This window comes from Stenella coeruleoalba (genome assembly GCF_951394435.1).
Source record: "Stenella coeruleoalba genome assembly, chromosome: 10".
Taxonomy (NCBI): Eukaryota; Metazoa; Chordata; class Mammalia; order Artiodactyla; family Delphinidae; genus Stenella; species Stenella coeruleoalba.
This window is the reverse complement of record NC_137156.1, coordinates 90,623,327-90,641,782: the sequence shown is the minus strand read 5'-3', so window position 1 is coordinate 90,641,782 and position 18,456 is coordinate 90,623,327. Positions and strand designations below refer to the sequence as shown.

The 18,456-nt window shown below is 37.8% G+C and overlaps 1 protein-coding gene across 15 annotated transcripts in view; it reads left to right on the top strand.

The window, feature by feature from the left end:
• Positions 1–18,456, top strand: part of LOC307193527 (uncharacterized protein) — a 730,787-nt gene that overhangs the window by 73,872 nt on the left and 638,459 nt on the right. The window lies entirely within an intron of this gene.

Genomic DNA, 18,456 nt, shown 5'->3' with positions numbered 1-18,456 from the left:
GACAACTATGGTATCATACTTTTCGAGGAGGAGGGGGTGTGTTATTGATACTTTCATGTATTGTTCTTCCCAGTCCACTCAAAAGACCATTCCTTCTCCCTAGAATTCCTCCAATTCTGTGCAGATTTAATGGTTCATTAAAGCTGCCTTCCTCTGAGAAACATTGCTTCTCTTGAAATTGAAAAGAGAAAGTCTGTGAGAATGATAACAAATATGGAAAAGATTATGGACCATGTCTCAAAGGAAAATATCCCTTTTATTAGAAACATATTAAAGGAAAGGAAATCAATCTTGTGAGATCATGAAAATCTGGGAGAGTCTAAAGTTGATTTATTTATTTAAGATTTATACCCAGTCTACTTCCATAAAGGATTCAAGGTGGTGGCAGGCTAGGCTAAAATCATTTTCTTGTAATGTTTCAGACTGGAATTAGAAGTTCGTTTTCTAGCAGATGAAGTTAAGCTGATTACAGCAAATGAGCTATTGAAAATCAATACCATAAAACTGTTCCATTAGTACCTGTACAATCATCCCAGGATTATAAGTATATTTATAATCTCAAACACTGACATTTTCAGGAAATGAGATGCAGAACATTTGCACGGGGCACAGCCACTTGTGGTTGCTTGGCTCTGATGATTAAAGCATGTTGCTAATGAGGCCAAGGTCATGGGCTTGCTCCCTCCGTAGCCTAATTATCTCCCTTCTGTTCTGCAACTATGAATGTAACCAGATTCATTCAGCAGCTGCTTTACTATAATGTGCAGGGGGTCACTAAAGCTAAGAGAGCATTCCTAGGTTACGACATATGCATCCCCACTGTTGAAAGAGCACCCCCAAGTGCGTGGCATGTTGGCTTTGTTGTTCCTTTGGAAGAGGTTGAGCACACACATAAATGCTCGCTCACTTACACATATACATACAACACACGCACACACACATATACACACACCTCCCTCTGGGAGAGGCATGATGATTCAGAAAAAGATTTCGACTTTGTACAGTCACAAGGAGTTAGATTAAGTCCCAGTTTTCACATGTACTGGCAGCAAGGCCTTGGATAGGTAAATAGCCTCAGTTTTCAAAATTTCAAAAAAAAAAAAAAACGGACAGTATATTTACCTTGGAGAGATGAGGGAGTAATGAAGGTATAATACATGTATAGCACTTGGAATAGGCACACCAGTGACTTTTAAAAATCAGTATTATTTAACCATTAGTATGTACCATGTAGGAGGTAGGTGTCATTGTTATCCTTTTTATTCATAGTGAATTAAAGTGAGATTTAGAGATTCTAAGTAATTTTTCCAGTTCCACACAATGAGAAGACAACATGACTAATGCCCAAACCTAAACCGATGTCACCCCAGGGCCCACATGTTCTTGTGCTCTGCTGTATTCATGCTGGTTTTCCTAAAACTGAGCTGCTCTTATTATTCTAGCCTCTATCAACTGGCCTTTAACAATGTGGTCCATTCTCCAACACAAAAATATAATTTCATCTCCTGTGGGCTGCCGCCTACTTTAACACAAATCCTTTAGTTGGCATTGTTGCTGTCGTACTTCAGGAGCCTGCTAGAGTCATTTTAGATGGTGTATTCCCTCCGGGACCTATGTGAACATAAATTTCCTATCTCAAGAGACCCTTAAAAGGAACCTAATTTTAAGTATATAAAGTAAAGCAAGCAAGAACCACAGATTACTTCCCTCTCTATTTGTATGCATCTGTTTTTATCCCTGGGGGTCCAACAAGATGGATTTCTAAAGGAGATTTGCTGGGAAGCTGCATAAACTCTAGGCCGTGGCTCATTATCCAGCTATAACAATGACTCTTGAAGGCCAAATAAGTTACATTCACTTGATGATGTCGAAGTATGCTTCCACTATTGTAACCTTCATCTTTTATTCTCTGGGAGAAGAAATTATATCTTCAAAAAACCTTTCATAGACTGGAAATCCAGAGATTACCAAGTTGACAGAGTGTGCATGAGGTCTATTGCTGGTTAGCTTTTATTTTTTTAATTAATTTTTTAAAATAAGTTTATTTATTTATTTATTTTTGGCTGCGTTGGGTCTTCGTTGCTGCGTGCGGGCTTTCTCTAGTTGCGGCGAGCGGGGGCTACTCTTTGTTGCGGTGTGCAGGCTTCTCATTGCAGTGGCTTCTCTTGTTGCAGAGCACGAGCTCTAGGTGCGCGAGCTCCAGTAGTTGTGGCACGGGAGCTCAGTAGTGGCTTGTGGGCTCCAGAGCACAGGGTCAGTAGTTGTGGCGCACGGGCTTTGTTGCTCCGCGGCATGTGGGATCTTCCTGGACCAGGACTCGAACCCGTGTCCCCTGCCTCGGCAGGCAGATTCTTAACCACTGCATCACCAGGGAAGTCCCAACACTGCGTATTTTAAAATGGACATAGAACCCTAAGTTGTGTATCATTTGAAAGCAGCTTATTTGACAGAGCAGATTTTAGGATTTATTGCTCTAAAGAATGCAGGAAAGTATCAATGAGACTGCAGAGAGGAAGAAAGGAAATAATATCTGCTGAACAACTACCCTCTCCTAAGTGATTTACATGCATTGGCTCATTTAATCATTATGACAGGCTTGTGTAGTAGATATTAGTGTGTCTTCTATGAGATGAGAATCAGGTTCAGAGAGGTTAAGTGTATGGTTCAATATCAGCCAGCTGGAAAATGATTCAGTTGCAAATCGATCTCTCTTCTTCCTGGCTCTAGGAAGTGGAGAGCCACTCTGATCCTCTCCAAACACTTTTAAAGTTTCTTGCAAATTATTTCAAAGCCTGATTTTCAGGAGAACTTATGCATCTCTCCAATTACGCTTGCTACTGAAGCTCATTCTTGTACTGATGCACCCTTCTCTTATTTCTCTACAGATTCCTAAGTACCTAGTTATACTTCTTGTCCATTGTGGTTAGTTTTGCTTTCAGGATTCCTCATATCTAAATCATGAAGAATTGATGAGCAATCGTTAGTAACAATTACAGTTATAAACATTCCCAAAGCTTTAAAAGAAAGTAGATACACACATGTGTGCACATGCGCGCGCGTGCGTGCACACACACACACACGCGCACACACACACACACAGAGTAAAATCCATAATCCACAGTTTATAACCTGAGGATAATGCTGGTAGAACTGTAATTTCTTTTGATTATTACTGTGTGCTGTGTATCTTCAGCATCCCATGAAACAAGCTGTAATAAATAGTATTTAGTAGCACTTTGAAACCAAGTTTTTCTCTGCACTTTCATTATCATAAAGATATGCTATTTTCAGGTAATCAAAATGAATGAGGCAGTACTGCGTTGGTGTGTTTGTGTCTGTGTGTGTTTGTGTCTAAAACATATATAGTTATCTAATCATTTATATTCATGCCATGTCTGTATATTCATCTGTGTGTGCAGTTTTGAGTTGTTTTTAAATTAGCAGGTACACAAAATGGGTTTTCTTTCTTTTTTAAAAAATTAATTAAGTTTTGGCTGTGTTGGGTCTTCATTGCTGCGCATGCGGACTTTCCCTAGTTGCAGCGAGCGGGGGCTACTCTTTGTTGCAGTGTGCAGTGGCTTCTCTTGTTGAGGAGCACGGGCTCTAGGCACGTGGGTTTCAGTAGTTATGGCATGCAGGCTCAGTAGTTGTGGTGCACGGACTTAGTTACTCCAAAGCATGTGGGATCTTCCCAGATCAGATCTTCAAACCCGTGTTCCCTGCATTGGTGGGTGGAGTCTTAACCACTGTGCCACCAGGGAAGTCCCTAAAGTGGATTTTTTTTGTCAGGCTGTGTGGGTTTTATTTCTGACTCCCCATTCACTGTATGAACTTGGCAAGTTTCTTTTTTTTTTTCCTGTGGTATGCGGGCCTCTCACTACTGTGGCCTCTCCTGTCGCGGAGCACAGGCTCCGGACATGCAGGCTCAGCGGCCATGGCTCACGGACCCAGCCGCTCTGCGGCATGTGGGACCCTCCTTGACCGGGGCACGAACCCGTGTCCTCTGCATCGGCAGGTGGACTCTCAACCACTGCGCCACCAGGGAAGCCCTTGGCAAGTTTCTTAAACTCACTGTATTTGCTTCCTATTACTGCTGTACCACAAACTTAGCGACTTACAAAAACACAAAATAGATCTCAGTGGACTAAAATCAAGGTTTTGGCAGAGCTGCATTCCTTCTGGAGGGTCTGGAGGAAAATCTGTTTTCTTGCCTTCCCAGCTTCTGGAAGCTGCCTGCATCTGTTAGATTGTGGCCATTTCCATTGTCAAAGCCAGACATGGCCCATCTAGTTTTTCTTACATCAAATCACTTCGAATCTGATTCTCCTTCTGCCTCTAGCTTCCACTTATAAAGATCCTCTTAATTATACTGAACCCATCTAGATAATCCAAGTTAATCTCCCCATGCCGTAAGGTCCTTAATTTAATCACATCTTTAAAGCCCCTTTTGCCACATTGGGTACATTTCACAGGTTCTGGGGATTAGGACTCGGACATCCTCGGAGGGAGGAAGCATTATTCTCCCTACCATACTGACCGTTCTGAGATATCGTATCATCTAAATGATGGAGCCCACATTTCAGGATTCATGTTTAAGAGATCTGAGATAACTGAGAAAATGTCTGGTATACATTGTGAGAAGAAAAAGATTAAACTGAATATATATTTTGTGAAAACCCTTTATGACAAATTTATAGAAAAAATGTAAAGCTGTTCTTAATATATGGTTGGAGCCAAAGCAATGTGGGTAATTAGGAAATGTGTTCTTCTTTTTGTTATTCCCAAAAAAAGTTTTATCTTGCTGGTCACGGAAAGAGACTTTTTTCTTTACTGTTTTGAGAAATTGCAAGTCAATTTCATCTCATAATTCCAAAAAAAAAAAATTATTCATAACCTTAGTGGCAACTATGACAATGCCTAGTCATAGTGGCATTGTATTTAAAAGAATTCTGAAGGTCAGCAGGAAGAATTGTCTTGGTTATGGGATGGTAGAGTTATGCATGTCACATATTGTCACCTTTTTTCCACTAGGTTGATTTTTTTAAAATGTAGGTAGATGTGAGATAAAATAGGCATTACAAATATAATTTAATAAAAGCTTCTGTAATTTCATGTTATTTTCTGTTCCATAAAAAAGATGATGAAATCTGAGAACTGTCTACTTGTTTTGAGGAATAAGTAGCCTAGCAGAAGGTCTAAGTTGGGTTCTAAGAACACAACAGTCTTTCAGGAAAGATATAAGTAATGGTCATTAACTCAGTGATTAATTCCATCTTTTGTGATTAAATAATGTGTGCTTATTTTGTTAGATATTTATTCAAATTTATTATTTGTTGCTTATTTGTTTCTAAATAAATCCCATTTATTGAGAGCTTCCCAAGTGCCAGCACCGTGTTAGGTACTGGCGATGTGTTGATCAACCAAAAACAAGGTCCCTGTCCTCATGGATCTTGCAGTTTATTGGAAAATATAGGAAGTTATTGAAAATAACACAAATAAATGTAAAAAAAAACCCACAAAACTGTAGCTATGATGAGTGTTAGGAATGAATGACATTGCTACAATGGAAGAATATAAGAGGGTGGGTTTACCTAATCAGAGTTAATAGAAATTAACTAGATGAAAGGAGCAAGGGTAGATCAGCAAGGGCAAAAGGAAACTCCAGGAAGAGATAATAGCATATGCAAAGGTCCTGTGGTGAGATGGAGGTACAGCTCATGGGTGAAGGGGAAATGAAGGTCTATTCTGCTAGAACACTAAAAATGAAAGGCTAGAATAGTAACAGATGAGTTTAAAGAGGTTATTAAAAGTGGAGATAAATAGCAGAAGGAAATAAGGAAAGAAAATGTCTGACAAGAGTGGAAAAACAGTATATGGTAGAAAACTGTTTATCTGATAAAGGGGATTTCACTGAGAGAAAGCTGTTTACCTACAGTCATTTTAATTCCTGCAGTAGGATCTTCTGTTTCTACTCTTCCCCTCATGTTTCACTGGAGCTTCTGCCTACATACCGTGAGAGATACCCTGTCATGTGGTGGTCCTGAAGCCCCTCTTCCCACCATGAAGTTGCAAATACGGGAGGAGGAAGATATGTTTCCCATAAGGCACATTAGAATTCTAAATGTGCTTTCTCAGAAAATCATGGTTTCATTTTAAGATTGGGTTTTTGAATCCCACCAAATGTTAGACTGTCAACCCATCATGAAGTAATAGGCTTTTTTTTTTTTTTTCGGTACGCGGGCCTCTCACTGTTGTGGCCTCTCCCATTGCGGAGCACAGGCTCTGGACGCGCAGGCTCAGCGGCTATGGCTCACGGGCCCAGCTGCTCAGCGGCATGTGGGATCTTCCCGGACCGGGGCATGAACCCACATCCCCTGCATCGGCAGGCCGACTCCCAACCACTGCACCACCAGGGAAGCCCAGTAATAGGCTTTTGTGGGCTGTAGAGGGGACCATCTTCAGCAATATTTCTATGAAGAAAAGTGAACATATGTCTAAACAACCAAATGACAGATTTCCTAGAACAATACAATTTATTCATCAACTAATGAATGTCTGTACCTTGAAAGCGTCATACTTCATCCTATTGGGAGACTACAGTTTGGGAATGGCTAGAATTTTCTTCCACTAAGAACTCATCTAACTCTATGATTCTGGGGATGCTGACTGCCAAGACTGTAGATGAGTTTAAAGAGTAAAAAGGAATCAATTTAAAAGAATAAATTAAACATTGATCTTGGCAATGAACATGTCCAAATCATTTTACCTTTGGGTGTTAACCTGTCTTCTGGACAAAAGAGGCAATAGTGCTGGGATTTTGTTTTCCTTAAAATGTAAGTTTACAGAAAAGGCCTGCTTGTTTAATTGTCATAAATCTAACAGAATGGTCTTAAATTCAAATTCCAGAAAATAATTCATGTAGAGTTACTTGTCATGATATCTTTAAAATGTTTGTTCTTCAGCATGTCTGAGATGAACTAATAAAAGATTCATGTTGATAATAGGCTTTTTTTCCTTCCAATTTCAAGATACTCCTTTTATAAACATTAGAAAAAACTTTTGCTGGCAAACTAGAGTATTTAATATTATCATTCCATATTCTTGCATTTAGATTCTTTTTGTTCTAAAATATATAGCTGGCAACATACATTCAGACTGGTTCTTTTTTTTAAAAAAGAAATACTTCATTTCTTCCCTGCCTCTTGTCTTCCTTGTGCTCAGCATAATAGTTAAGTACAGGAGAATTCATAGTCCTCAAGTAAACCAACCGTTGAAAAATCAAGTGCCAAATGTTGTGATAGAGATGTACGCAAGGAGCTCAAGGGACTGCAGAAGGGTATGCACAGTCTGAGGAGGGTGGAATAGGCTGGGAACTCTCCAAGGTGGGAGTGTCTGTCAACAGGGTTAGTTACTGAAGATGCTCTTCCCCAGGCAGTCAAAGGGAGGAAGGTATTCCATTCAGAGAATGGAACATAACTAAAGGTCTAAAGGAAAAAAAAAATGTCACAGAATAGCAAATCATTTTGTTATTCAGAGTTTGATAACTCTTTTATGGAATGAAGTCATAGAAAAAAAAAAAAAAAAAACTAGAAGATCTGTTGATTTCTCATTTTGGAATTTGGTTAAACCCAAAGAATCTTTTAGGTTTCAATCCATAATCGATCTCAAAGTATTCTGCAAATGTAGTTCTCTGGTTAATTTTGAATTACAGTTAACATTTCTTCTCAGCATTTTAGGGGTAAAAAATTTAAGGGCTTCCCTGGTGGCGCAGTGGTTGAGAGTCCGCCTGCCGATGCATTGGACATGGGTTCGTGCCCCGGTCCGGGAAGATCCCACATGCCGCGGAGCGGCTGGGCCCGTGAACCATGGCCTCTGAGCCTGCGTGTCCATAGCCTGTGCTCTGCAATGGGAGAGACCACAACAGTGAGAGGCCCACGTACCGCAAAAAAAAAAAAAAAAAAGAAATTTAAGCTTGTAAAGTCAAGGTGGTAATCTGAATATACCTGTTTGAATGGTTGCCTCAGCACCTTTCAGGGTTTAGGGTTCTTGTTACAAAACAGCAATTATGTATCATTTATACTACTTGAGTACTACTAAATGATTTAAGCATTTCTCTAGACACAGCAGTACATTATAAAGTAGGAAAATGTGAAACTCAAAAAGTGAAGTAGCCCACTTCAAAAGTAACCTCAGAGGTCAATGCTCACTACTGCCTGTTAATGAAAGAGCTGGAACCCTGGGGAAACCAAGATCTCCTTGACCCTAATTTCAGTGATGTGTTCCTTTGACATTTCCACCCAGATGTGTCATAGGTATCTCTAACTTACCAAGCCCAAGAAAGAAATCTTGATTTATCCCTAACCTCTGTATTCCTAGGTGTGCTCCTTCCCTAGTCTTCTCCATCTGACAAAATAACAGCAGCAAAACCCAAATCTCTTACCTGGTTATAGCCTGCCAACTGATAGTTCTTGGCAAGTCCATCCCCAACTACCAACTCAGTCTGCACCACTATTATCCATCACCAAGGCTACTGTTAGAACCTCTGGTTCTACTCTTGACTCCTGACGATCCATTTACCACACAGTAGCCAGAGTAGACTTCTTAAAACATGCATACTATTTAAAACTTTTTTTTTTACATCTTTATTGGAGTATAATTGCTTTACAGTGGTGTCTTAGTTTCTGCTTTATAACAAAGTGAATCAGTTATACATATACATATGTTCCCATATCTCTTCCCTCTTGCGTCTCCCTCCCTCCACCCTCCCTATCCCACCCCTCCAGGCGGTCACAAAGCACCGAGCTGATCTCCCTGTGCTATGCGGCTGCTTCCCACTAGCTATCTATGTCACGTTTGGTAGTGTATATATGTCCATGCCTCTCTCTCGCTTTGTCACATTGAAACCAAATTCTTTCTCATGGCCTGAAAAGTCCAGGATAACGACATTCCATCTTACCTCTGCACGTTCATGCACTGCACCCTTCTGGCTCCATCCTCAGTGGCCTTCCTTGAGCCACTATAACACACTGAGCTCTTTCCTTCCTTAAGGCATTTGCAAATTTCTTTTTCAGGTTTCAGTGTAAATGGAACTTTTTATAAGTTTTTGGACCTTGTTTTATTCTCTATCACAGCCCCTTCCTTATTTCCTCTTAGCATCCACCTCAACTTGTAATTATTATTATTATCATTATTATTATTATTATTTTCTGGGGTGGGGTGGGGTACAGGGAAATTGGTTGCTTTATACCTGCTCCCGACCTTGGTAGCACATTTCTCCTCTTCGCTATTTTTTTGCAGAGCCAAGCACAATGTATAGAACATGATAAACAACGAATGTTTTTCAAATGATTTGATGGATTATAAATGTAGATCTAGTCAATGAGTAGCAGCAGTGTTTCTAACATCAATGTGAACAGGAAGATATATTTTTTAAAAACTTGATGACATAATTGTAACTTTTTCTTTTCATTTTATATAAATGTTCATTTTTCTTACATTAAATGCTCATAGTTCACATGAGACCTAAAATGAAGTGTTCATTTAAATAAGATAATATGCTATAAAAATGATATTTATTACTAAGCTTTCAAAAACATAGGGTAAAAATTAGGAATTAATGTAATTAAGATAACATAAACATAAATAAAACAGAAAGACTATTTTCACAACCTAATTTGAAAGCCATGATGGGTGTTTTCTGGTACTACCTGTACTTCATCTAAAACAGTAAGTTCAAAGAGTCTTAGCCAATCAGTGCCCCTTAAAATTGTTTAACTCTTCAAAATATATAGACCCCTTTCCAGCCTTTATTTTGTGTATTCCTTAGAACAACCCCATTATGTATATGGAGAAGATATTTTCATTTAACAGATGTAGAAACTGAAGTTCAGAACAAATAAGAATCTTGCTTAAGGGTATCCAACTAGGGATAGCTAGTCCAAAGGTCTTTCATCAAAAAATATTATTTTCTAAGTACATTTTGTCACATATAACAGGAGTCAAACTCAAATGCCTAAAGATGGAGCAGTGAGTATATGGATTATGGAAGCTGGGAGGGGAGTATGGTGAAGGGAAGAGCAGTGTTTCTCAAAGGGACGACCCTATTCAGTGTCTCACTAAGTTGGCATCATGCAGGAAGTTAGGTCCAGGATTACCTATGGAAAGCTGAATTAACATGACATCTTCTGACTTCTAAATACTGATAACTATTTCAATCTTTGAACAAACAGACACTCATGACATCTAAACTGTTTATGGCTGGGTTTGACCTTGGGCTGAATGTTTGCAACCTCTTTAATGTCAAGGGAATTTTTTTTTTCTGAAAACTTCAGTAAATCATCAGGTATTCAGAGATTTTGGAAACAAAACTGTCTGAATCTTACAATGTGGACTAAGGAAGTAGCACCTTAGAAGAGGATGTCATAACTGTGTTATTATCTGCCAACTAAAAATATTCTCCTGGCTGAATATATGGGTTTAATAATTGCAGCATGACAAGATGATTACATTTCATTATAGTGTCTGATCAAGTGTATGGACTTTAGTTAATTTGACTGCAGGGAAAATGTTACAACTTAGACCTTGGAATGGTCCATAGGCTTTTTCACACATGAGTGTTACTCCTGAGCTTGATTCTACAATTCTGAGAGTTGTGTTTATACAAACTTTTGATTCTTTTGTCTATTGAAAATCTTACAGTGGGGCTTCCCTGGTGGCGCAGTCGTTGAGAGTCTGCCTGCCGATGCAGGGGACACAGGTTCGTGCCCCGGTCCGGGAAGATACCACATGCCGCGGAGCGGCTAGGCCCGTGAGCCATGGCCACTGAGCCTGCGCGTCCAGAGCCTGTGCTCTGCGACGGGAGAGGCCACAACAGTGAGAGGCCCGCGTATCGCAAAAAAAAAAAAAAAAAATCTTACAGTGGAAGAAGAAGCTTTTGTACAATTCCACGGTATTTTCTATGAAAAGTTTTGCCCTTAAAATTTTATTTTAGAATATTTGTTAAAAAATTAAAATATTTTATATGCAGACAGAGCTACATTAGTTATACATCTTTCCAAATCATAGTACTTTAACACAGAAGGCTTACTGAAAGGTAACATTCTTAAGGTAAACTTTGCTACTTTGGAGAAGTGGTTATGAGAGTCTATTGCACAAGTTATGTGCACAATTTATGCACAGAAATGTATCCTTCTTTTTGGTTGTTTATTCATTCAGAATATGTTTTTTTAGTAACTACTGGGTTTTAGACATTTTTCTTGGTGTGATGGATGCAAGGAGGAATAACAAGATAACATCCAGCTCTTCCGCGACTCATTTTCTAGAGGAGTGAGGCAAAAAATGATATGATATGATATGATGTGATATAATATATAATTATATTATATAATTATGATATTATATGATTATGATGTTACAGTCGGCCCTTCCTGTCTCCAGGTTCTGCATCCTCAGATATGGAGGGCCAATTGTAAGGAACTTGAGTATTTGTGGATTTTGGCATCTGAGGGCCATCCTAGAACCGATCAATCCCCCGTTAATACTGAAAGATGACTGTACTGTAATGTAACATAAAACATAACATAACCCAACATAAGGTAATGTGATATAAAGAATTAGAAGTTTTCTGATGAAGAATATCAATTTCAGATACACAAATTCGGTATCTTAATTCTTATCAACTGTTATGAAGTGAATATTAATTTCTCTCCTGTCTGTTGACAACTGCTTGTAGCTTCTTCAAAGTGTCTTCAGTTAAAACTCATACTTATGCAAACGTCTAGCTTGAAATATTAAATGATTCCAAATATTGCTGAAAATAACTTGAGCCATGTCCTTTTATTTAAGAGACTTTTTTTAGAAACTTCTAAAGGCTCTGCTCCCTAAGAATGTAAAGGGATGAAAGTAGCTCTGTATGAGTTTGCAAATCTAAAGATAACAATAATTTAGGATGACAACACTTTCACTTTTAAATAGATAAGGAAAATAATCTGATTTAGAAAGACAGTAATATATTCAATTACTTTTTGCTGTCAACAAAAATAGGCTGGAATTTATCTGCTCAAAGTTGGTTTGGGAGATTTAATAACTACTGCACTTAAAGGTAATAAAAGTTGCCTGCATCCCATTATTGTTACTATCTGAAGCCCTTGAGAAAACTTGAGGTTTGTTATGAGTAAATATCAGGAACAAATTTTCATGTTATGACATTTACTTCACAAGCTGGTAACTCAGTCATGAATAGATGTAGATTACCTCATGTTTGAATTAAAATTATTTAGTCGATGCAGGATATTATGAATTCACCTAAAATGTTGGTGTCTCAAAATGTTTACCTTTCATACTTCCCAGTTAACTGCTTTCCCCCAGGCATGGACCTGACCTCGATCACTAATGCATGCTTTTTCAAAGTGCCATTGCAAAAAGTCAATATACTTCTGGGGAAAAAAAATCCTAAAAAAAATCGTTAGAACTTATGAAGTGCTGTTCCATCTTCAAAGTGATATATGAACATTAATTAATCACTGTCCAAGAACAGGTACCTACCCAATACAGCGTTCAGTTCCAGGAGTAACATGAGAAACCTGCAAAGATTTCAGCCTAGCATACTCCTAGTCTTTGATGGGGATGGGAGCAAAACATTTTATTACATCAGGATTTATATTTTCTCTCTCATTGAGCTGCAGCTTACTACCTTTATTTAAAGAATCGCCATGTTTGTTTCTCTCCTGAGTTTACCTTGGACAAGAAAAGTTATCTCCTCACATATGCCTTAACAGACTATAAAGTATATGTTTTCAAAAATAGGAAATTTCAAAAATAGGAAATTTCAAAAATAGGAAAATAATTTGGCATTTCTGATATGTTCTCAAAAACTACTGTATTCCAAGAGTTTTACTTCATTTTATTCCTTTCAAGAATATATTATTTACCCATCAAAACCTGGAATTCAGTTTAGCTTGTTATTTTAGCCAGGCTTATAAAAGAAAAATACTTATTTTCCTGATGAAACTAAGGAAAAACAAATTGCCCCAACAGTTGGCTGTATAAATCAGTGTAGAAAGCAAAATATGTGTTTCAAGCATCATTCTCTCTGCCCAGGACAGTACCAAGAACTATGAAGTACAGAACTTTAAAAAATAATGAGGGAGACAAATTTGCCTTTTAATAAAAATTATGTTTCTTTGTCAAGACATGAAAGAAGGCCTAATAGCTACTATTTGTAATTTCATAAAAGAAAAGAAATTTTAGTGTGGAAAAGTAGAAAGCAAATAGTCTTCGCATTTTAAGATAATACAACAATACAGGATTCTTATATTCTTTTTGTTGTTAATTATTTTAATAGCTTGTTTTAAGAGTTAGACCAGATTTCCTAGACCTGTAAGTGTGTTTATGTACATAAACAATAATTAATTACATAGAACTCAGAACATTGGTGTTCAAGGGATACAGATAAAGATCTTGGCACACAAACTTTAGTCGATGCACCAAGTCAAACTTACTAATTTGATGGTAATGAGATAAAAGAAATAAAAGTGTTTTAAAAAGATATCATGAACACAAGTGATTTTAAGACTTTTGATTTTCTCAGAAGATAAAAGTCTTAAATAATAATAAAAATTGATTTGATTTATAGAAAGTAACCTACTCTTTTACCAAGTAAGATATTTTAAAACGGAACACATAAAGCAAGCTAGTATTCATATACAACTGCATTTCATCAAAGAGTGAACATTTCACCACAAAAAGCCAAAAAAAGTCGTAATCTCCCAATTATTTCATAAATTATTCATTATTAAAATCTCACTACACTGTGTGAGTTTTTCTCATTTTTTCACTGAACAATGAAACTTTATCACAGCCTTGCCCTTGGGAACCACTGAAATACTCCAGCAGTTCTCAGTGGAGTATGAAGATGGGCCAGAACTTTTTTTTTTATGTTTATTTTATTATTTTTTTAATACATTTATTTACTTTTGGTTGCGTTGGGTCTTCGTTGTTGTGCGCGGCCTTTTCTCTAGTTGCAGCAAGCGGGGCTACTCTGGGGCTACTCTTCGTTACGGTGCGAGGGCTTCTCATTGCGGTGGTTTCTCTTGTTGTGGAGCACAGTCTCCAGGCGCATGGGCTTCAGTAGTTGTGGCTCGTGGGCTCTAGAGTGCAGGCTCAGTAGTTGTGGCACATGGGCTTAGTTGCTCTGCAGCATGTGGGATCTTCCTGGACCAGGGCTTGAACCGGTGTCCCCTGCATTGGCAGGTGGATTCTCAACCACTGTGCCACCAGGGAAGCCCTGTCATTTTTTTTTTTTATTGATGTATAGTTGCCTTACAATGTTGTGTTAGTTTCAGCTGTACAGCAAAGTGATTCAGTTTTAAAATATTCTTTTCCATTATGGTTTATCATAGGGTATTGAATATAGTTTTCTGTGCTATACTGTAGGATCTTGTGTATCCATTCTATATATAAAAATTTACATCTGCTAACCTGAATCTTCCACTCCATCCCTCCCCCACCCCCCACCTCCTTGACAACCACGTGTTCTCTATGTCTATGATTCTGTTTCTGTTTCATAGATGGTTCATTTGTGTCATGTTTTAGATTTCACATATAAGTGATATCATATGGTCTTTCTCTGTCTTATTTCAGTCAATGTGGTAATCTCTAGTTGTATCCATGTTGCTGCAAATGGCATTATTTCATTCTTTTTTTATGGCTGAGTAATATTCCATTGTATATATGTACCACATCTTCTTTATCCATTCATCTGTCGATGCACATTTAGGTTGTTTCCATGTCTTGGCATTGTGAATAGTGCTGCTATGAGCATAGGGGTGCATGTATCATTTTGAATTATAGTTTTGTCGGATATATGCCCAAGAGTAGGATTGCTGGATCATATGGTAATTCTATTTTTAGTTTTCTGAGGAACCTTCATACGTTTTTCACAGTGGGTGCACCAACTTACATTCCCACCAACAGTGTAGGAGGGTTCCCTTTTCTCCACACCCTCTCCAGCATTTGTTTCTGTAGACTTTTTAATGATGGCCATTCTGACCAGTGTGAGGTAGTACCTCATTGTAGTTTTGATTTGCATTTCTCTGATAATTAGAAGTGTTGAGGATCTTTTCATGTGCCTCTTGGCCATCTTTATTTCTTCTTTGGAGAAATATCTTTTGAGGTCTTCTGCCCATTTTTCGATTGGGTTGTTTGTTTTTTTGTTGTTGAGTTGTATGAGCTGTTTGTATATTTTGGAAATTAAGCCCTTGTCAGTCACATAGTTTGCAAATATTTTTTTCCCATCCTCTAGGTTGTCTTTTCATTTTGTTTATGGTGTCCTTTGCTGTGCAAAAGCTTGTGAGTTTGATTAGGTCAAGATGGGCCAGAACTTCTAAGGGTTCTTTGCCATTTGGAAAACATACTCAGTTTTATCTATTGTTTTAGTAAAGTCCAATTAAGAAAGCTCAACACAATTAGGCTAATGAAAATATAGGAAAAAAGCTGGAAAAGCCTTGCAGAGTGTTGTGTGGGTTGTGAAAGGTTATTAAAACCTGTTTTGCACTAAAAATAAATGCCACTGTGCAGCTTGATATAGAATTACAGGATTTTAAAGGAACTTGGAGATCATGTAATCCCAACATCTCATTTTACAGATGAATAAACTGAGAAGAGTGTCTCCATAACTTCATTTAAAAAGTTTTTGGGATTAGAACTGAATTATTTAAAATAATTAAAAAGAGTGCTGTGATGGTTAATTTTATGAGTCAACTTGACTGGGCCAGAAGGTGCCCAAATGTTCTGGGTGTGTCTGTGAGGGTGTTTCTGCATTTGAATCAGTAGACTGAGTGTAGCAGGTTACCCTTTTCAATTTGGATGAGTCTCATCCAATTCATTAAAAGCCTGAATAAATAAAAGGCTCAGTAGGAAAGAATTCTTTCTCTTTGCCTGAAAATCTTCCAACTGTGATATTGGTTTTCTCCTGCCTTTGCATTCAGACTCAGAATGAAAATTACACCATTGGATCTCCTGGTTTCCAGACTCAAACTGGAACTATACCATTGGCTCTCTTGGGTGTGGAATTCTTAGCCTCCAAAATTACATGCTAATTCCTTATATCACTCTCTGTCTCTCTCTCTCTGTTTCTCTCTGTGTCTGTCTCTGTCTTTCTCTCTGTCTCTGTCTTTCTCTGTCTCTCTATATACACATACATGCATACACACACACACACACACACACACACACACACACACACACTCCATTGGTTCTATTTCCCAGGAGAACTTGACTAATTCAAGTACTGTGTTCAGTAGAGATGTTGAAATAAACTCTTGAATTCTGGAACAGAAACAAATTAAATATGTTGTTGAATTAAATATGTAGTTCTGTAGACAATAAGGTAATAATTATGGCATACAGTGGGTGTTTAAAACGTGACATCCCGAGATGGAGTACAAACTGATAACATATAGAGGCTTAAAAATAGTAGATTTACTTAAGGGAGGTCATGATTATATTATTGCATTTGGAATCTAAATTGATTCCAGGTCATCTCTCACTGCTTGCATTTGCTGTTAGTTATAGAGAGCAGGCGTGCCCTTCTATAAGCCACCTTCTGGTGTATAGTCAGAAAAGGGACACTGACCTGGAAGGATTATAATGTGGATAGTAAGAGAAGAGAGAAAATGGAGTTGAATTTGAAGTTAACATTATCTGGGCAGCCCATAGCTTTATACTGTTATATTTCCCCTGTGTCAAGTGTCCTAACTCTTATTCACTTTCATTTTCTGGCAATTTCCAGGTGCAATCACTTTTTTTTTCCTTTTCCTGTAAGAAGTATGGAAATGAGTTATCATGTTCATAACAGTGTATAACAGCAGTATACTCAATCAATAAAGGGATTCACTGGCAATCCTTCCTAAATGTCAAAGGAGTGTATACATCACAAAGAATATTTTCCTGAAATGCATTGGTGGAACCACGATTGGTTCCAGTTTTTAGTGCCATTTAGTGTTGAGTAGGGGGACTACTCATTTTTCTTGAAGCTGTTTTGGAATTTGATATAAATACAGGTTGAATATGTTTTCATAGTCTATTGAACACTTAAGTAACTTATTTCATTAGGTGTTTAATTCGTAGCAGTAGATGACAGCTGCTCTGTTGACAGCTTACAGTGTTGCTTGCAACGTGCTCAATACTTGTGTACATTATGTCCTTTAATCCTCATAAAAGTGACATGGGGACGTTAAAAGATGTGCCCAAGTCCTCACTAAGAGTAGAGATTCAAATCAATTGAGAGTCAAATCTCACACTTTTTAACATTATTGCCAAATTATATTCTGAAAAATTTAGCATGGATGGGTGAAAATATAAATAATATATTAGATATTGAATAATACAGACATTTAATACTCCAGTAATTATGAATTAAAACACACCTGCAAATAAATGTGTTGTTGAAAAGAACTGACTTTGCTTTTGGATTCTTACTCAAATGACTATGTATCTAATTCTCTTAATCGCAAAAACAAAAATCTCATACTGTATTTCATGCTCAATCTCCATTTTGGGAACCAGGACACAAATCTTGTCTCTTACCAATTTGAGGAAACCATTAAGACCATGTGCCAACACTGGTGTATCTGATCAATACAAATATGTGTTGTTCAGGCAGCTGTTAATGTTAGTGTGCCAAACAGTATTTTCTGTTGTTTGTTTATTTTGCTCCATCAAAGTACAGTCAGATCTTAATGTGCAGGGATAATAAGGGTCATTGATTTGTACTGCGTGCTTGACACACTCTTCAGCAAGGAGCATGTTCTGAACTATGGAAAGTCATTGTCCATCTGCTGTTGACTACGTCGAGTATTTTAAACAGCTCTAAAATATTTTAGAAGTGAAAATGACAGAATCCAGTTTTGAGGATTGTGTGATTTGAGAGTTGGGAGGAGAGTTCAAATATTTTCAGCATAATTTAATTAAGAGGTTGTGCCATGTTAAGAAGGCAATACTAGTGTGACCATTCCTCACTCCCAGCTTCGCAGGACATCAAACCTGATTGGCTGGGAGCTAGAGCAGGCTGACAGCAGGACAAACCCCTCAAGGCTGTTTGTGAAGGATAGATGATTACTTAGAAGGGTATGGGCTCCCTCATTAACCTTTCCTCTTCCCAGGCTGCTTTGTCCAGACTGTGCAATCCCAAGAAGTGAGACTGCTGACTTTATCAGGTACATCATAGAGAAGAGTCAACCCACAAAAATCTTTCTAAGCCTTGGATGGTATAGAATTATTTTTAATAGTTGCAGAGAAGATTGGCAAAAATATATATATATTTTTTGACCAAAATGTCAAAAACACTTTGTAAAGTAATTCCATTCCCAGATTTATTTATAATACAAAAATAAACACCACACACATTGCTAACACTTTGTAATAATTACCTGAGAATTGTTCATGCAACCTCTTCCT